Source organism: Prosopis cineraria, unplaced genomic scaffold (genome assembly GCF_029017545.1).
Source record: "Prosopis cineraria cultivar Desert tree isolate PC_DT_omini unplaced genomic scaffold, ASM2901754v1 PC1, whole genome shotgun sequence".
Classification (NCBI taxonomy): Eukaryota; Viridiplantae; Streptophyta; class Magnoliopsida; order Fabales; family Fabaceae; genus Prosopis; species Prosopis cineraria.
The window spans coordinates 41,970,972-41,990,920 of NW_026555332.1; the positions used below are offsets into that span (position 1 = coordinate 41,970,972).

General features: G+C 29.8%; 1 pseudogene; it reads left to right on the forward strand.

The window, feature by feature from the left end:
• The first annotated feature begins 11,080 nt into the window (after positions 1–11,080).
• On the forward strand, positions 11,081–12,119 carry LOC129301726 (glycosyl hydrolase 5 family protein-like; annotated as a pseudogene).
• The last annotated feature ends 7,830 nt before the right edge of the window (positions 12,120–19,949 follow it).

Sequence of the window (19,949 nt, forward strand, 5' to 3'; positions counted from 1 at the left end):
AGTGTGTCATTAAAATTTGGATTTACAATTTAAATATGAAACAGTTACAAACTTTAATTGTTTTATAGGCTGCCAAAAATATATGCCTACCTGAAGCACCAGCTTCAAGTGACCCGGACAATTTCAAAAGAATCCTCAGGATCGGAAGTAAGAGCCCAACAACAGCTGGCCATGTGCCCTTACTGGCCGCTCGGCCCTTTTGCTATTTTCCAAAACCAAAGAGAGAGGGGGGGAGAGAGAGAGAGAGGCCATCCAATAAAGCCAACTTATAGGGAATCGGTTTCGGTGAGCACCGGGCAGTGTATTTTTTTTTTTTACTTTTTTAAACCACAAATTTATTATACTAATAATAAATAAATATTATAAAATTATTATTTTAACATTTAATAAATAAATAAATATTAAAATGTTAAAATTAAATATCAACAGATTAACTCATTAAAATTTAATTTGAACAATTCATATATAAATTTTGGTCTGAACAATTTAAAACTGTATTGAAAAAATTAAAATTATAAATAAAAATATTTTTTATTTTATTGATTTTGCACAGTTGTTTATCTATGAGAAATAATATCATTCAGGTATAGTCAGGTATTAAATATAGGTACTTCTCTTAATAAAAATTCAAACATTAATTTATTACGGTGTAAGAAAATGGTTCATTTTGCTATACTCAACTCCTATTTTAAATTATTCAGATCATTTTTATTTTTTTAAATACAGTTCTCAATGTTCAGACCAAAATTTTTTATTTAAATTATTGATTCAATTTTAACATATTAATATTTAGTTTATTAAATATTAAAATAATAATTTTTATAATAATAATTTATTATTAGAATAAATTTGAGGTTTAAAAAAGGCAAAAGAAAAAAAAAAAACTGCTGAGCACCACGGTACTCATCTTAGATGAGCATTGAAACCGAGCCCCTAACTTATAGATTGTAGTCTGGGACTCTAAAAACTTTGAAATATAGTATAAAGTAATGAAGAAGAAAAAATAATCAACGTGTGTCGTGTATATGTATTTTTTTTAATTATAAGAGTTGAAATGGGTTTTCCAACCTAAAGTGTTGAAATAATTTTTTTATTAAATTTTTGATATTTTCAAAACACATAAATCAATCTAAAATAAAAATTTAGAACCAATTGTATGATAATATAATATAAATCAGACTACTTAATTTTTTAAAATATGATATAATAGTATAATAAATTTTTTTTCAACTTTTTATATTTTAAATGAAACAATTTTTGTTAATATCAATACGTGATTTATGAACCAATTGTATAAAATTTATACTATTATATCATATTTTAAAAAATTAATTAGTCTGCGCTAACATTAAAATAAAATCTATAATTAATATATTTATTGATTGAATATTTCAACCAAGTGATTTAAAATATTATTTGGCTATAACTATATTCCTTACTAATTCAACAATTGGATTTTTCATGTTGTAAAAGATATTTTGAATTTATTTTTTGCATTTTTTTAAATGGAGACTATACTTGTATTGACGTAATATGTTTTAAATATGGAGAAAAAAAATTCTTTAAGGTTAGAATGAATATGTTTCGGCTAAATTTAAATTTATGTTTGCCATGGCTGAGATGGACTATTAATTACAATGTCCCAAGTTTTTAATTGCAGTTGGAAGGATTAGAATTCTGCGATGAATCTATTCGGTTTTCACTGCTGCTCCTTTTTCTCACACCTCGTAACTAGAGTAAATTGTGGAGCTACATTAATTACTTCTCTATAACAGTTAACAGCAACTGACTTCGTTATATATAAAATATTTTTAATTAAAAATTAATTATTTAGTTAAAAGCACAACAACATTTAAAATTTATTTTTAATTATAAATAAAAATAAATTTTTTTTCAAAATAAATTAATAAAAATATTTATCTTTTTCTTTTTTTAATTAATAAAAGTATAATAATTCATTTATTAAAAAATATAATAACAACTTTTTATATTTAAGATAAAAAAATTTAAAACCTCTTATATATATAGGCAGAGATTATATATATATATATATATATGGGTTAGGAGTATAGTTGAGATAACCAAGACTTGAAGATAAGATATACTCAAAAGAAAAAGGTAGCGGCGTAGTGCAGTAAATAAAAATTGTTGCTATATTCAATTTTTAAACCACTACTAAATCTGTCTCTATTTTTCTTTTAACTTTTTTTGCTATAAGCTCCGCTTTCCATGTTTTTGACCCAGACCATTTTGAGTATTCATTTATGGATAAATGTTCAAATTTAATCATTAATTATTTTCTGAAAACTATTAGGCAGCCTATATCATGTGATAGTATAGAATAAATAATTAAAACTACATAAAAAATGAAGCATCTACCATCTTTCATTTATTTTTCACTAACGGGACATTCATGTGGGCCCATCTATCTTCATGTGACCGTTGATTTAGTACTATATATATAATATATATATATATCTATATATCTCGGGCTTCTTTATTTCAATCAACGGAAGTGCAGTTGATAGGCATGTTTGAAGGCAGAGTAATCTTCGAGAATAGGCGAGAAAGTCGTTTGATAAGACCGATCCCAATGGATTTGTTCGGAGAGACGGATGAGCAAGGATCGACGATGGTCATGGACATTGATGACATTGATTCGCTTGACATTTTCGGCAAGGGGTTCATTGTCACTGATAACAAGCTTGTCAACACTGACTTTGATAATACTGATGTCAACTTATGTAGCTTGCCACTTGAATTTCATTTGACCATTTAATGCACTCCCTCCTCCATGTTCTAATCGCCTTCCTGTTTAACTGTTGCCAGATTCCGCCATCAATGGCCAACAACAAATCTATCCTCCTCCTCCAGAGCATGAACGTAGTCCCTCATGCTAAACCAACTCTATTCCTCCACTTGCCACTGCTTAATCCTTAGATCCTCTTCTCTTTACTTGACCGCAGTTATGGCTAGCTAGAAGATGGGAAAGAGAGCTGCAAGCCTTCATTTACCCTTTTATTTAATTATTCCTTTTAATTTAATTTAATTTGATATTTAAATCCTATTAATCATTGGAACTTATCACATATGCACATTTATGTTTTTCTTACTCATAAAAGTCCTACTATTGAATATGAACATAATTCAAATATATATACAAGTAAATTTTGAATATCTTTTATGTAAAACGACCCAAGAAAGAGTAAGCATGTGAACTAATGCATATTTTAAGAAAATTAAATAATTTAAATATTTAGGGACTTAAAGTTTGAACACATCAAAATATTACAGAAAAATCAATGATATATTTGGCAAAAGTTAAAAGTTTTAAGGTAAATTAGTCACTTGATGTTTAGATGCGGTGTGTCTGGTGCTATAAAAAGTACTGATATTTCAAATGATCTCATGCATTGTATTCGTTACCTATACTTCTTCATTACATATTAGTAAAGTGTAACATCCTAAAATTTCTATTAAGAACATTAAAGTAAAAAATAATGAGGAATATTGTAGTGTGAGATTGGGGCTTCAAATTTAGTTTTGAGGAAGGAATGGAATTTTTGATCAAAACCATCCGCAATTGACTCCTTTGTTAGTGATGATTGGTCACGGCTAAGCACCCCTGGAGTAAAGCATGCTCTCTAATCAAAACTGTCTACAATTATGTTTTACACTAGACAAAATCATCCACAATTTTGAATGGCAAGCGCAAATCCTATTATTGGCTACAACCTCAAATGGTTGTGTTTTTAGACATGCATGATTGTATATGGAATTAACATCACAATAGCATTTTAAATGCACGAAAAATGAAAAAAGAATAGAGAAATAGAGAAGGAAGTCAAAGGAGATGGTGGAGCTCTACTTGATGATTTAGGACATTTTTGGACTACGAATCACTTAAGGTAGTCTTCCCATTCTTTTCTTTCATACTAGCTACCTTTGAGGTTAAGGTTTATAATTCCTCTCATGATTTCAATTCTTGGTGGAATTTTTGAGCTTTGTCTAACCATGGTTGAATTAAATGGGTAGAATGGAGTTGTTGGTAGTTCATTTTTGCTCTTAGAATAATGAGTATTGGGGGTTTGGTCATTGGATCAAAATTTATTTGGTTTAGGCAAACTCGAGACTCTTTAATGAAAAAATTTAGATGTAGAGTATTATAAATTGTCATCATTTAAGTTGTTGCAAATTTAATGGAGTTAAGAGCTAATAACTCGTTGGATTTGAGTTAGCATATGCGTGTTACAATTTTGGTATTTAAAGTGTGTAATTGAGAGTTGAAAGTGGTATGTTTATTGATTATTAGTGATGATTATTGTTATGAATTATAGATTAATCATATGGCGCACATTTGAGCTTGATTGTAAGATTGAGAAGCAAGTTTAGTGAGGGATAACCTTTGATCCCTTAAAAGTTTAAGATAATTAGAGAAAATCTAATTTACACTTTTACTTGTTCAGTTAATTATATATGTCTATGATTTGTTTTAAAATATGTGAATATGCTTTTGAAATATATGCAAAACGCAAGTGTGCCATGAAATTGACGGTTTAAGTGGTTATTGAAAAAAATGAATTTAATTGTGTGATAATATGACTAATGTAATGTTGAGCATGGTTATGAGAAAATGTAAGAGAAACGTGAAGTGTGATGATGTTGAGGTGCTAAATGAAATCTTTAAGTTATTATTATAATTTGATAAATTACCTTAAGAAAGTGTATATGCTTAAGAAGTGATGAGTTGATAATTTGAGAAATTGTATGCTATGCACATGATGATTGAGATTTGCATACAAAATATATGATGATTGAGAATGTGCATGCTATGAGTAAGCATGTGTTGTATTGCATAATCATATAAGGTTGAAGTTCGTCTAGGGAGAGGATTAGAGAATTAAATTCACATGATAAGGTCACCATTAGAGCTTGATGGCATGCTAATTAATTATTGTCCCACTTTTCTATGAGGGATTATCCAATGATTTATTGAGGGACTCGAACGCAATTAGTTTTCATTTGTTCAATGAGAAGGCTAGCTTAGGGACATCACACCCCATAGTATATGATGTAGAAAAAATGTCATCCAAGAGTAAGTGTAGTATCATTAGCTGAGCGGCTCTTCATAATTGGAAAGCTTGGGTTGTCTATTCATATGGATAAACCCTTTGATTATATATTCCATGAAGTTGGAGATATTAGAAGAAGGAGATAAATATGGAGTTGATCATACATGTCATCTTCATGGTCACATGGATGTTGTTACTATGGCCTTTGCATGTTATGTCATCTCATAGTCATATGGTTGTTATTATTGTAACATTATATGTGTTATTTCTTCTAGACATATGGTTACTAATATTGTGAATGCGGTTGTTTGTTGACTATTATGATTATAAATATGTTTCAAACTACGTCGCTTGTATTGCTATGATTGGTTAGTCTACATTTGTATATATCAGATATACCTTAGTTATTAAGTGTTTGTATTCACTCTTCATCTAATATTTTACAAGCATTAGCTTTAGTAAAAGGGGAAGATTTGAGGCTTGAGATGTGAATCCTATTGTAATGCCTTATTTAACATTTAAGTTTATATATATGTAGTTTAATATGATATTGCCTACTAGATTGAGTTTAATCATACTTACATCAAATGCATATTACTTACAGTTGTTATGTTCAAGGCCTATGATTTGCTAAGGTAAATTGTGTCCGGGCTCGTTAGATTATGGGTACATGAATGGATGTGTTCCATGTTGAATGTGATTAATGTGATGCATTGTATAAGTTATCCTAAGCTTTTGGCACTTTGGTTGGGTTGTAACACCTTGCGGGGTTAAAAATGTGAAAATGTTATTATTTTGATTCCGAGTGTCTAATTTTGTGATATGATCTAATTTGAAAATGAAATCAATTCCATTAGCTAGCTGTTTGAATAAGCTTCTTATGGATATTAAGATCACTTCAATTAGATGTCGGATGGAGATTAGGACGTGTTGAATGTTCAGCCCTTGAATCTGTAATTTGACAACAAGTGTCTGTATGAACTATGCAATGCATTGTGGCAAATATTACCTATGTGACAGTGCATGTCATAGAATATTGTTGGCCATGGCTCATCCTTTCTTAGTTGCAGTAGACAACTATGTTTGTTAAAGTTTAACTTTTAATTATGTTTTTCAAAGATTTCTAGTTAGTTGGTATCTATTGCTTTCAAATAGTTATGAAGTTTGATATTTAATTATTATCTTGATTGAAAAAGGTTTAGTCATATTGAAACTTATGATCCCATTGACTAAGTGTTTTTATTAAAGAATATTTTAGAGCTTTGGTCATTTTGTTCCTAAACTATATAGAAAGGTCATAATAATTCTAAACTCAATTATGGGACAATTTTGTCCCTTGACTTTAAAAATTTCTTCCATCATTACCCCAACATTAAAAACACTTAACGTCCATTAGTCATCAATAGATCCCACTATTTTTTAATATTTTTTATCAAGTTAAAGGTAATTTTGGCCCCTTAACTTCCATTCGAAGGATCATTTTGCCTCTCAATTAAAATATATTATAATAAAAATATTAAAATATAATGTAGGGCCTGGTAATGATCAACTAACGATAAAAAAATGATAGGGTGATAAGGCAGGAAATTATTAAAGTTGAGAAACAGAATTAGCCCATATTTGAGTTTTAGGTCATTTATAACCTTTTATGTACAATTCAAGGATAAAAATAACCCTTAACCCAACATTTTATTAGCAAAGGAGTTTTAATCTCTTTTATTTTAAGAGGTAAAGTTACTTGATTAAAGCTATTCTACCATGCTAGGGATCATTTGGTGCATAATTTGAATAAGTTCAATTTTAATTAGTCACAGCGGACTTTTGAATCAAATCTTTTCCTTTATACTATGATTAGTTCTTTTAATACTTGTATTTAAAGAATTTTCCATGGACAGTTACTTAGGGATAAGTCATTCCCTAATTATCATGGTAAATTGTATTTAATATGATTAAGTTTGTAGAATAATTAGGAGATTTTACATAAAGTATTATAATATAATCTATTAATTTAAAAATTTTAATTTTCAATAGGTATCTAATACTTCTCAATTGTGAGCCGATACTTCAAAGCTAATACTTTAAGGTTAGTTTTAATAAACTTAATTTTGTTAAATATTGCGATATTAACCTTTTTATTCCTAATACATCTAGAAAATAAGTTTTCAGAGATAATAAAAGTATAAGATTATATTTTTTAATTATAAGTAGAAATGTAATCTTTTAGCTTGTAAATCATAGTAAAGACCTATCAGTAAGGATTGGATGGTAAGTAATTAGGTATAAATAGAATAAAAGTATAATTAATGATTATGTTTTATTTAGTATTGCTATAAAGTACTCTATTTTATTTATGGACCATAAATTAGAGGCCTAAGAGTGATTTGAACCCAAACTTGTATTTAGTGTATTTTGAAATCTAAACAATTAAATTTGAGACAATCTAACCGCTATCATTTACTTTAAGCCAATGTTTATTATGTAGGGCCCAAAAATTCTCTCCCTCCATCCCTTTGCCTCTCTCCCCCCTCTCTCCCCATCCCTCTTCTCTCACTTTGGCAAAGTCAAATATTGTGGAGGAGTATAATCCCTTGCAAACCTTTCAACCTCAACCTTGGATGGAATAAGTACGCTAAAATCAATGGGAACCAAGGTAGGGGCCAACTCCTTTTGGTCTAGAGGATAAAAAAGGCAAACTATAAAGTAAGGCATACAAAACATGGAATATCCATGTCTAAAAAATATGCCATACTTATGGGGAAGGACTAACAAAATTACAAATCCTTCGAATAGTGCAATCTGGTTGATACTCTTGAAGAAGTCACAGGAGAAGCTTCTGTTGCCACACCCAACAGATCTGGATCTTGAGACCTTGTGCTCGAAAGACGTAATAGAGGCTGTGGTTTGGCCATTGGGTTGCCATCCTCTTCCCTACCAAAGTTGGTCTTCCGTCTCCTAAATTGGCACACAAGAACTTGTCTTGCTTCACAGAACTCGACCAAAGACCATTTCTTTTTCTAGAGCATAAAAGGAGAGGGAAGAAGAGGAAGGGCAACAGAAGTGGCAAAAGCAAAAGGAGCCATATGGGATTTGAAAGAAAGGGAAGAGGAGGAGGAGGAGGAGGAGGAAGAGGGACGAATGGGAAGAGGAAAGGAGGATGAAACAAGCAAAGAAGAAGACAAAGAGAGGGGGGGAGAGAAATTTTGGGTCTTATAAAATGAACGTTGGCTTAAATTAATAATAAGAATTGGTTTGTCTCAACAGGCTTAATTATTTAGGATTAAAATATACCAAATATGAGTACAGAATTCAAATCATTCATGGATATATAATTGAAGGTCCATATTGCCATTTAACCCTTATATTTTAATGTCTTTTTATGCATTTTTTTTATAAATACATAATGCAGGTTTGGATACGTATTGTATACTGTATTTTTTAAAAATAGAAGTATTGATGTATCGAGTATATAGATATCGTATCTGATTCACGTATCATATATGTGCAACAGGTGTGGTGGAGTTTAAGTAGATTTAATTGATATATGAATTTAAGTTTTTTTTAAACAGGGCTATGAATCTAAGTTGCTGTTATAAAAATTATCTTGAGGGATTATAAATTTCATTATCCCTAAATAGAAGGAATGAAATCTAGCTTGAAAACATTATAATTAAGCCACGTTGACGATATATTGGGAAAAATTCATATCAACAAAAATTAGCAGATTGATACATCAGCCCCAATTGTTTTGTCTAACATAAATAATAAATTTGACATTCTAAAATTTTCACCATTATATATCTTATTTTTTCTGTGGGGGCCTGCATCACCATTAGATATCCAAATGTTATGATTCAAGCCAATGTAATTTTTGAAACCAAATAGTAATATTATGAAATTTTTTAAGGCTAAAATAAACCTTCTTAAACTTTGAAGTAGTTATATATAACTTTCCTCATCTTTAGAAGTTTAAAATTAATCCCCTTAATCTTTAATTTTATGTTTCAAAACCCCTATCTATCAATTATATTATTTTTTCATAAGGGTTGAAATATCATTTAACTAAAAAATATTTTTTCGTAAGGGTTGAAATATCATTTAACTAAAAAATAGTGTTAAATAAAAAATATTATATTGTAGAACTATTTATAATCAAATTCTTATATTTTAAAAACAGTTGAGGCATTGATAGCCCAAGAAATCTTATTATTATTATTATATAAATTTTAAATATTTAGGTTTATATTATTTTTATCCATGGTTTTTTTTTGTTATCAATGATACATAGTTTTATTATTTTAAATGATAAATTTTTATTTATATTTTCAGATTAGATTAATGTAATGCACATGGCTAAAATATTTAAAAGTTTAAATATTACTAAGTTAGATTAATTTGTCCTTTACTATATCTAAGAAAATATGCACCATTAATAACAACAAAATGGATAAAACTAATACAAAAGTAAATGTTTAAAATTTTAGATGGTGATAATAACAATTTTTTTTAGCTATCAATGCCTCAACTATCCAAAAAATATAAAAATTGATTAACCATAGTTCTACAATATAATGTCTTGTTTAATAGCATGTTTTAGTTAAATGACATTTTTACCCTTATGAAAAATAATATAATTAATAGTAAGGGCTTTGAAAAATAAAATTAAAGGCTATGAAAGTTAATTTTAAAGATTTAAAGGTGAAGAGGGTCATATGTAACTATTTTAAAGTTCAGAAAGTTTTATATATTTTAACTTTTTTTTAAAAAAAACTTTAGAATTTACTTGTTCTTTTATGTACGTGTGTATGTGAACTCAGATGTCAATTTGTAAATGTAAATAACTTCAGCATATTATTAGTACAAGCATTTAAATTTGAAATCTTAACTCTCAAGGTATTAATACATGAAAGGTATGAGAAAATAAAAAGGTAACCGAATCAAAATTAAATATTTAAATGAATGTTTGTTGCTCTTTTGTCATTTTTCCTGATTCGGTTACATTTTTTTTTATTGTTTTTCGTTATTTATGTGCACCAGTGTACGAGAAAGTAGTCAAATCCATACACTTCATTAACACCAAGGAATTAAAAACTATTACTAGTTTTTGAATCGATAAAGGTATTATGGTTCAAATGTTAATAATTAAAATCATAATTAAATTGTGACTAAATTAATAATAAACAAAATATTTTATTAAATTGATTATATATTACTTTAATAATTTATTATCGATTCAATCTGGTGAGTTGGCATTGATTTCCATACTATAATTAATATATACATGGAAAATTCACTTAATTCAGAATAGGGCTGTTAGGGAGAGAGGAAAGGAAACAAAAAGGCACCAATTAAGAAAGAGCAATAGAAAAAAAGGTTATAATATAAAATTCCTGGAATTTATTGTCTCATAAGCATCCAAAAATTTATTTTTTGCCAGAACATCCAAAAACTTAATTAAAGAATCAAATTCTATACAAAATCTGGCAATTTTCCCCCCCCTTAATAGTCATTGCTGATGACTAGACTCTTATCCATTCTGGCTAATTTATTAAAACTATTGGATAAATGATCATTATTTCCAATGGCTATTCCTGGAATTTATTGTCTCATAAGCATCCAAAAATTTATTTTTTGCCAGAACATCCAAAAACTTAATAAAGAATCAAATTCTATACAAAATCTGGCAATTTTCCCCCCTTAATTAGTCATTGCTTGATGACTAGACTCTTATCCATTCTGGCTAATTTATTAAAACTATTGGATAAATGATCATTATTTCCAATGGCTGTTTTCCCTCTTTGGTGAGTTAGCTTTTCTCTTTCCTTAATTTCCATTTATTCTCACATTATGTTCCCCTTCAGCTTGGATGTTTTTTTCCTAATTCTGGGCTTCCAGCTCAACCTTAAAATGTACATATATATCATCATTACAAACTGATGCTTAATGGGAAATCACCCAAAAATAAAATATAAAAAGGGGTGGAAAGAGATATTATTGAGTATAACTCGAGGATGAGAAATCACTCGCAATTGATGCTTCTCCTTTCAATCGCTCTATTTGCTCTGTTTGTCTCCCAAATACATTGCCTTCCACTCTCTACAAGCAATAGATGGATCGTGGATTCTCGCACAGGACAACGCGTGAAGTTACTGTGTGCGAATTGGCCATCTCACATGAGCGTGATGCTGGCAGAAGGGCTGGACAAGCAATCCCTAAGGCACATTATATTTCAATTCCACCATTTGGGTTGAATTGCGTGCGTCTCACGTGGTCCACCTTCATGTTCACTCGCTACTCCAACCACACTGTTCAGCAAACACTTGATTCTCTGGGTTTGGTTGACGCTAAAGCCGGCATCACCAAGCACAACCGTATTGTCCTCCCTATGACGCACATTCAAGCCTATGCTTATGTGGTGGATCAACTTGCTGCTCAAAACATAATGATCATTTCTGATAACCACATCAGTGAGCCCAAGTGGTGTTGTGCTCCCGATGACGGTAATGCTTTCTTCGGGGATAAGAATTTTGATACCAAAGAATGGCTTCAAGGACTTTCCATGGCAGCTCAGTTATTAAAGGGAAAATCCAATGTGAGTTATTAATTAATCCCTATGTGTTTTGTGTGCAGTGGTGCGTACGTCTATACGCATCATGAATCAATCATGAATATTCCTAAATCGTGTAGATTTTGTAAATTTAGGTGGTGGCAATGAGCTTTGCGAAATGAGCTACGTGGTCCACTCCAAAACATTGACGCCTGGTATGTGAATATGACCCTAGGAGCACAAACAGTTCACCGAGAGAATCCAAATGTGGTGTCCTTATTTCGGGTCTGTACAATGACAACGATCTGAGCTTTTTGAGGGACAGGCCTATGAACATTACGTTTAAAGATAAGTTAGCGTATGAGGTACATGCTTACACCATGTCTGGAGAGCACAAGGACTGGAGGAAGCAATCGGCAAACTATCTTTGCGGGAAAGTTAATAATGAGTTAAATTCCCATGCTGGGTTCCTCACCACAGGCTCCAATCCAGCTCCTTTTTGATGACTGAATATGGGATTCCATTGTCACCAAGAACGGAACCTGATGAACGATGGTTGACTTGTATATTTAGCGTACCTTGCTACCAATGACTTGGGTTGGGGTTGGTGGGGATTCCAAGGCAGTTATTATTTGAGAGAAGGCCACGTCAACCAAGGAGAGTCCTATGGTATGTTGGACTTCCAGTGGCAAAAACTCAGTTACCCCGAGTTTCCTCACAGATTCCAGCTAGTACTCAAAACACTCCAAGGTGTGTGTGTGTGTTCGTATACACATAACTTCGACTTGAAGCGAAGCTAATTATTCTTATTTAGTTTAATTTGTTACCAACATGTTGTTGTTTTTTTTTTTGGGCAAAGATCCAAGCTCGAAGGTAGTAGACATGTCAAGCATATGTATCATCCACAAACTGGTCTATGCGTGAAAGAGAGGAAAGCATGATGATCAAGTGGAAGTGCATGAATGTAACGGGGTGAGCGGGTGGAGTCTGGAGGAACACAGATCAAATTGTTGAATGGACGAAAGTGAAGTGAAGTGTTTGAAGGCGAATGGGGAAGGACAACCAGTGGAGCTCACAACAGATTGCTTCAATACGAACCAAACTTCATGGAAAGCTATAACAGAGTCTGGAATGCACTGGGCTATCGTGGATGCACAGGGCAACCGATTGTGCTTGCAAAAAGATAACAGCTCGTCCACAATCTTTACCGCCAAATGCTTTGTGCAGATTCTAATCCTTCAGTATGGACAACCTCCGAGCCAGTGGTTTTCAATTTTGTTTCACCAATGTTTAGTGATCGAATTCAGTTTAATAATAATGCATTGGAATTAGTTAAGATCTTGATTAATTTCTTGCTAGAGGACTGGGGGCTTGGCTATGGCAATGCTAATTTTCATATAATTGATTTCCAATTGTTAAGCCTAACATTTGTTTCCGTGTTTGAACTAATTCCAAAAGCATCTCATGCGGAAATTGTTCTCGTTGGAAGATGAAAATTATAGAAAGAAATTACTTATTTGATCTTTATAATTTTAATTTAATTATAATTAAATATTTTGAATTTTGATTTATTATAACTTGATTTTTATAATTTGACTCAATTGTAATTCAGTTCTTAACTTTGACTCTTAAACTTAACTCTTATAATTTTAACAATTTAAAAAATTAATCTCTATATTAAATTATAAATAAATTAAAATTATAAGAACTGAATTACAATTGAATTAAAATTACAAACAATAATTAATTTATTGAATGACTCTAGCCCGTGACAGTAGGGTTGTAGAATTGGAAAAAGAACACTATTTACATCTGCTATAAAAATGCAATTGATTTATTGAATGATAGTATCCATGTGAATTTTCATTTCTCAACTAAAAATGTTATTTATTTGTTTGATTATTGAATATTTTGAACTTATTGAACGATAAACAAACAGATGTAGGTTCTGTTATTTTCACGGATAAAACATTATTTTCATTACAGTGATCTATGGCCCATCAAAAGTTAGGTTGGGCCAATATTCTCAGACGTGGGTCATCTTAGCTTACGTACCTATGAAAAAATAATAACATTTAATGCAAAACAGAGCCTGAAGTGAGTGATCTAGTTAATTCGGCACTTGTTTTATGGTCCAAAAATAAACACACTTTTATGTTAGGGTCACCATTAATCCGTGACTGTTTCCTTACTCAAATGTTGAATAGTACCAAATTTGGACAGTTGAGAATTGAGATCAAGATTGGACGGTAATAAAAAATGATAAATTTCTCTAAAATATATAAATAATAATTTAGTCTTTTAAATGTGATAATTCCCTTTAAATCTTTAGAGACTTTTTTATCATTAATAAATTTATATAAATTATCAAATTACCTTTGTTGAAAATAAATAATTCACAACTTTTCTTCTTATATTCGCAACTTTTCTTCTTAAATTTATAATAATACAACAACGAATCACAACTTTGCATGTTAAATTCCTTATTTGCTGTTCATTATGGTAAATATACAAAGAAAAATTGTCAATCATTTATTTTCAATAAGAGTAATTTAGTAATTTATATAAATTTATTAATGATAGAAAAGTCTCTAAAGACTTCAGAGAAATTATGACATTTTGAAGGATCAAATTGTTATTTTTATATTTCAGAAAGATTTTATTATCATTTTTCCTTGATATAATCTCAAGGTTGGACCGCCTATATTTGATATAATTTTATATTTATAACTTAAATAGTTTAATCTTTACTTGGCCAAAAAGAAAATCTTTTTACAGAAGTATAATCTAAATTAAAGACAATTATTTAATTATTAATATATTAAGTGATTTTTTTATTTAAAAAAATTTATTTAAACTATAAAAAATTTTATTTTTCATTTGTATTCCTTTTACTTTTTGAAAAAGGGATATAATTCTTTTGTGGGATGCTACCCACATTCAACTTTTGATCAAATTATATTTTGAATGAATTAGTTAATTACTTTAAAATTACACACTTTTTTGTTTACTCTTATTAGAAAATAAAATTAATTAAACCATTTAATTGGTGGTATTTTAGGAAAAAAATTATTAACTGTACTAAAAAAGATTCAAAATATTTTATATTTTTAGCATGATATTTTAAAAAGCTACATTTATCACATTTGTAGTTATTAGCGACAAGAGAAAAATGAAGTTATAATTAGATTTGAGAAATTTCGTGGCCCACTAATAAAAATTAAAATCCATATTTACTTGTATAATAACACATTATAAATCACAAATAATTCAAAATATAAATTAGTTAAAAAGTTTTCCAACAATCATGTTCAAGTTTAATATATTTACAAACTTAAAGAAAATTGCAAACGAATTGAATGGGTGTGGAGATATTTTTCAATTGATATAGAGGAAAAGAGAGCTAATGGAAAGAAGCAGGTAAAAATCATTAAAAATACTCATAAAAACTTTAAAAAATGTACCTCTGTATTCATATCGCACGTTTTGAAATATTTCATAGTTTGAATATTCCATAAATGTAAAAAGGAAAATAAGGAGAAAAGAAATAGAAAACATCAATATAAAAAAAAAAGTGGTTGATGATACAAATTTTCTTACAAGAATTTTTGTTAAGTATTCAAAAAAAAATGAAAAAAAATACATTAATTAGGTGGAAAGAAGTTACCCAAATTTAGGGTAATTCTGAAAAACAACTATCAACGTGGTTGATAAAAGTAACATCCTAAATTAATTAAATTTCTTAGTTCTTTTGAACAGTTTAGAAAATGATTAATGGATATATTCATGTTACCATTTAAAGTTATTTATTAAAATATATATCTTACAATAATTAATATGCGTAAATATCTAATTATTTCTAAAATTGCCATATACTGAGAGATGTTATTATTAGTTACAGTAATTTACCAAAATTTAATATTTTAAAATGAGAAATATGCATCTGGGAGAGATAGTTAGATTCTCGTAAACAATAAAATCTAAAAAATTAATACAATCCAAAAAAATACTAACTATCTAGATTTTCATTTAATAAATCAAGATATTATTTTTTGAATGAATAAACAGTGATATTTTCAAACAATTTTTTATAAATTTCCCATATCATAATTAGCACACAAAAAAGTGAAAGCAAAGGTCAAGTAATATTTGTAAATATCTTATTATCCCTACTTTTGCCATTTTTCTTGAGATTTTATTAATTTTAAGAGTTTAACAGAATTTAGCATTTATGGATACAAAAAATATTCCTGCGAAAAGCACTAGCTTTTGCACATATACGGTTTCAATTCCGCTTTTATAACATCCTTTCGTACAATTGGAAATAAGGCATTCAACTTATTATTACCAAAAAAGAAAAAAGAAAGAAGGCATTCAACCTGCATGAATATTATATCATCTATCGATTTGCGCACTTGTTAATAATTTTGATTTCCAACTTATTGAAGATAATAATAGTTTATCAAATAAATGGTCATTAGTTCAAATCTCAATTCTTATATACATATACAGATATATATAGCAACTAAATTGGGAAGGATCTACTTTTTGCCCTCAATATTATGGAGGAGAAATTCCTGCTATCAACGGAGTCTCTACTCTTTACAATTATATATACTCACAAAAAAATAGTTTAGTTATGGCAGCAATCTGTGATTAGAGTTTTTGTGTGTGTGTGCGTGCGCGCGCCAGAAAATACATGTTCATTCAAAAACAGAAAGGGAGGCAATGCTCCAAAATTCAAACAACCAAAAAAAGAACCTAAACAAGTAAAAAAGAAAAAACAGAAATCAAACAAACAAACAAAGCAGCAAGATTATTAACTAATCCCATCCCGGTCTGCTTCCAACACAAACTGGCCAAAAGAAGATGTAAAAGAACCAGAGTCCTGTTGGATAATCAAAGCTAGAGGAGGTGGGAGTGGTATGAACACTCAACCTAAGGTTCCAACTCGTTATATAAAAATAAAATATAATCAAAAAAATATTATTCCTTATGGTTAGGAAAAACTTTGCTAAATTTTTAATTAATGTTATAAACTTCCACGTAGAGGTTATTTTCTTAAGACTAAAACTTGCATGGGTTGCAGCAGCGCAAAGATCTAATTAATTACACTTAATTATCATAGAAATAAGAAGGTTTTAAAATGAAATTTAATTGTGGAAAAAATAATAAAAAAGAGATTAAATTTAATGAAGAGGATTTTGTAGATATAGCCCATGTTATATATATATATATGATAAAATCAAGTAAATAACCCAACATTTATTATATTTTATATTATGGTCGGTTTATTATATTTGTCAACGATATACTATTGTATATCAATGATAAATTTCTTATAAATTTTTAAATTTTTAATAATAAATCTTTTATATATTAATAATCAATTTCTTGTACATCAATATAAACTAGTTACACTTGCAAATTTTTAAAAACTTGGTTCATATTTTCTTTGCACAACATTTTTTAGCCAGTAGGCCAATTTAGCATTTAATGATTCAGATAATTTTTATTTAATCAATCAAGGTATTTTTTCTATTTGTAAATTGACTAAATTCTCTCTCATCATCCTTAGTGATGGCATGTTGAAACATATTTAATAAATTCTGGGATGTGATTGTTAGCAAAAATACAATGGGAGCGAAGATTCAGGGATTTTTTTTTACAAATATAAAAAAAGTCAGGGTGAATCTATAAGCGTAATTAAGCAAGCTTGATCGATAGCACCTTGCACCAATAAAGTAAGCTTGCAAATTATAATCAACACGACCATGGGAAATCACTTGAACTTCATACTTCTACTTGCAAATTATAATCAACACGACCATAGGAAAACTAGTGCTTTGGTGTTGAGCATTGAAACTGAATCCAATGAGCTATATGGGAGTTCTAAGCGTGATACTCAAGATAGATAAACATTATTTGTAAAGTCAAATTGGATCAGCCTGTTGAACCAATGAACTGGCAACTCATCCATGTGTTCGGTCTAGTTTTGTGTTTTGAGATGGCACCAGTTAACCTGAATTAACTTATCCAACCCCATGAGTTAGGCGAGTTGCTTTAAAAACATTTTAAAAATGCAAAAACCTTTAAATGGCTAAATCATTAGATCCTCTCCCTGCATTCGTGCAATTACTTTCTTGGTCTCGCCTCTCTTCCCTGATTAGCTCTCATCTGTTGTCCCCGAGCATTAAGCTCTCTTCAAGCTTCAACCTTCTTGGCTTTCTCGATGGGTTCTCGTTTATGATCTCTCTGGGTCTATGGGTCTCATCTTTAACCTTTGGTAGCACTCATCATCGACTAGCCATAAGCTGGAAGAATAGAAGGAGGAAAGAAGAATATGAAAGCGTGAATTAAAGGAAGGAGAGAAGACCAAGGCAAGGCATGGATCATAGTGGGACAATAAAAAACTTAAAAGAAAAGTCATATAATGTGAAATCAAATGAGAGATGGTTTAAAATATAATAAAAAATTACAAATTAATAGATAGATTTATTGTATACACCACAAATATATCCATGATCTAATGGATAATAGACTTTCACAAGAAATAAACATTTTAACTTCTTTAGGTAGATCAATAACCACATAGTGTACTTTTTTTGGTCAGCCAGAACATAGGACTAAGGAACAAAAGTATTGTATTGTATTTATATATTCAATTTAAATAATATATTTACCAATTTTTACCAATATTTATATGTATTTTTAATTGCAAAGTTGAAAATAACAAAAATAAGTGGAAAAAGTGAGAGGAAAAATTAAGTTCTTGATGAATTAATATTAATAATGAGCGAAATAGTTTCAGAAACATTAATGTAGATGAATGTTTTAAGAATTAATGTTCTCTTGAAGGTTAAAAAAAAGAATCAATGTCCTTTTATTTAAATTATATTATTTTATCATTATGATCGATTGATTTTAGTTTAACCCTTGACCCTTAGCCCTTGATTTTGGTTGATGCAATGACTGATCCAATTTTCAGTACCTTGTAGATAAATATTTCACGAAGTGTGCTTTTAAGATAATACTCAAGGAAATCTCAACCAACACATATAAACATACTAATGTTAAAATAAGATCATTGACTCTTCCTCTCTCCCTCCTCTAGATTTTTCTCTCTCTATAAGCTTCTTTGTCTCACTACCAAGCTTTGGTCTAAATGCTTTAATATCTAAATTTTAATGTTCAAGATTTGTTTAGATACTTATTGCAAAGGAAACACTATCAAAGGTAGTGAAAATAAAAATATAAAGAAGGATCTAGACTAAAGTATCCACCACTACTCACCAACTATAAATATGTGTGGATGTATATGTGAATGTGTGAAGACAAGTGAGTGAAGTGTGTAAATTGTTGAGAGAGTTTGCAATAGAAATTTTCTTTCAGTGAAGTTCCTCCTTCCTTCTCCAAGCCTCACACTGTATTAAAGCAAGGTTAGAGCAAGCTATCAAGGAGTAGCTGGGTTGCTCAGGAGTAGTTGTTATTAATCGAGTACTTTAATGCTTGGCATTGAAGTCAAGAATATCTTGAAGTTCTTCCAGTGCATAGTCAAAACTATGAAGTCATCTAGTCAGGGGTTTAACTTACTTGAAAAAGGGTTAGGCATTTCAAGTCATTACAGTAGAGATAGATTTTTACTGACCACAGTCGTTGAAAAAATAATTATAATAAGACTTGGTCTACTCGCATTAGGTTTTATTTACTTGGGCAAGATCTTTGGATATTGTTGGTGGTAATAATATCACCACCAACAACTCCTAAAGAACTTAGCAAATGGAAAATGAAGGCCAGGAAGGCAATGTACGTCTTGTTAGTGACCGTTAAGGATAATCTTCTTTAACATGTACAAGATGCAAAGACGCTGAAAGAGGCTTGGAACACAGTCATAACACGCTTCACTAGGGAAAATAATGTAAAGCTTTAAAGACTAGAGAATGAATTATTATCAATCATTTAGGGAGACATGACAATAAGCCAGTATTTTAGAAAAGTAAAAGCCCTATATGATGAGATTTTAAAATTAAGTTTGAAAGATAAAATCACTGAAAAGAGAATGAGACGGATAATAATTCACGGCTTAAGGCTTGAATATAATTCTCTCATTGTAATTTTTAGTGGATAGGTTATAGAACCAACTCTAGTAGAGTTTGAGAATATTTTAGCCATCAAGAAGAATTAGCTAAACAGATAGCAAGTGTTAGCATCAAGAATAATAAAAAACCCCTATGTGAGAAAGAAAGGTTCTTACAATAAAGGTCGTTGTCCTTCAAAATCTTGACCTCCAAGGAATAAAAAAAGTGACTAAATAACTAGCAATAGAGATAGGA